Raw genomic sequence first — 2,252 nt, forward strand, 5'->3', positions numbered from 1 at the left:
AAGAAAGATTGGTTTCAATTATTAACAGAAAGTAAGATGCATAGTATAGGAGGTTATGAGTCTTGGCTTAATGATGACGTTGACGATATAGAAGTTCATAAATGTAATTATAATGCTTGTTAGAAGAGATTGAAAATAGGTAAAAGAGGAGGAGGGGATGTTGTTGCTTATCAGCGAAGATCTCGACTATAAAATCGATGATATATTGAATTCTTATTAAAGACATGAATCAGTTTCGTACATAATAATAATTGAAGACATAAGGAAAAGTAAAGTATTATTAATGGAAGATATAATATGAGAGATGTTCCGTTAAGAGAATGAAAGAGATGATAATACAACAGGTAATCAATTTTTGAGACAATTTCGTGGTTTTACATAACACCACTTTTGAGAGAATCTACTAGATGGTGGATAAGGTCTTGGATTTGATAATAAGATCAGAGGAATTAATAAATGATCATATTAATTACCGGTATTTTTTTGTGACAGCGATAACTTAACCTTGAAATAGGAATTAGAACTAAGGGAAAGGGAAATCATAATTAGAAAGCATCAAGGGCGGAATTTCAAAAAATAAAATAAAATAAAATAAAAAATACTTCGGTGGTATGTTACGAGAATTAAGAAGTATTAATTGAAGATTCACTAGTTAGCTAGTTATAATTCAAACTGTTAAAAGATTGTCAAGCAAAGTTTGAATTATAACCAACTAAGAATCTACGATTAACCAGAAAACTTTTATATGTAGATTAAAAGGGTAAGGATAATGGAAATTAATCAAACAACACAAGTTCTTTTGGAACGATTCTGAACGATCCAGATACGGTTGTGGAAGAATTAAATAAATATTTTACAAGTGTTTATGTGTTTAATGGTCAGTTAAAAGAAAAAATTAGATTAAAGGAAAAACTTTACTGAATGACATAATACAAGTATAGGAATTATTTGATATCGTAAATTACTCGGCAGTTGATAAGGGTTAAAGTTATATCTCTCACTTGGTTCTAGTTTCCCGCTCCCCCCTCCTTACAAAGATAAAACCGATCTTGAACACATTTTGGGTTTAAGTTACTTGTATATCTTGTTATAACTATGAATTTGGGTTTTCATTTAGTGGAGTTCATCTCGTTGCCAACTCAACTCAGATGGAGTTGGCAACGACATGAACTCCACGAACAATAAAACTTATGTATATTAAGAAAATAAATAAATAAAATACATATCCATGTCTCCTGGTGTAAGGATGGTAATAATAATAATAATAATAATAATAAAATATAGCATAAAACATTTAAGTAGATAATTTTTTCTGCACTTCAGTTGAATTTCTCAAAAATAACGGCAATTAGAGGCGAAACTAAAATGCTAAAACAACAAACACTGCCGAAACCCGGGATCGAACCAGGGACCTTTAGATCTTCAGTCTAACGCTCTCCCAAGTGAGCTATTTCGGCTTTTTCAATGTACCCCAAAATAGATGTTTAATGTCAGACGATCGTTATAAGCATCTTCCTTTTTCTTTTAATTAGAATTTTAATCACCTTGCACTGTACCTAATAGTGTCTTAATTTCTCGAATTATATCCAATGGATTTAAAAATTTAATAGATGCAGAGATGTTTATATTTCTCAAGAACTAAAATGTTAATAGAAATAAAGGATAAGGATGCAAATGCATCCTTATTTCCTGGCCGAATGTATAGAAACTTAGAAATGTTTGAGAAATAGACTGGAGAGTGTATGATAATAAATCGAACAGAAGTTGACTTGGCTTGCACTACTTAAAAGATGCGAGCTCTTCCCAGAAACCGGTATATTCGCCTTTTATTAGTGCATTATTGTAGGTTACAGTGGCCTGCCAGCTGTTTTGAACTGTTGCTTCTCATTAGAGAAGTGATAAGTAAAATGCAAATTACATTAAATATTTTCGAAAGAAATTAAATACACCATATTTAAAGGTTGGGCTTTTTTTGGATTAAGATATAAACAATTGGAGTTGCAGAAAGGTAGTATGTTAATTGTTCACAGCATGCATTTATAGTTCATTTGTTTTTTTGCTTAGTTTTCAGAGGATAAGACATTTGAAGAAAATTAAGACCATGTCTGAAGAAGTGGTAGAATTTTTTTCTAGAAAATTTCTTTCAAAATCACTTGATTATATTTTATTTATTTCTTTATTATTGTTTTGCATGCACACAGAAATCAAAAATAAGTCGAGACAAAGAGGGTGCATACTGTTTGATAGAAAGG

General features: G+C 30.7%; 1 non-coding gene across 1 annotated transcript; it reads right to left on the minus strand.

Moving 5' to 3' along the window:
* Positions 1–1,384: 1,384 nt before the first annotated feature.
* Positions 1,385–1,457, minus strand: TRNAF-GAA (transfer RNA phenylalanine (anticodon GAA)). The gene has a single exon. It is a non-coding gene; the product is annotated as a tRNA-Phe (tRNA).
* Positions 1,458–2,252: the final 795 nt, after the last annotated feature.

Source organism: Typopeltis vanoorti, chromosome 4 (assembly GCF_054136105.1).
Source record: "Typopeltis vanoorti isolate ZY-2024b chromosome 4, IOZ_Tvanoo_1.0, whole genome shotgun sequence".
Classification (NCBI taxonomy): Eukaryota; Metazoa; Arthropoda; class Arachnida; order Uropygi; family Thelyphonidae; genus Typopeltis; species Typopeltis vanoorti.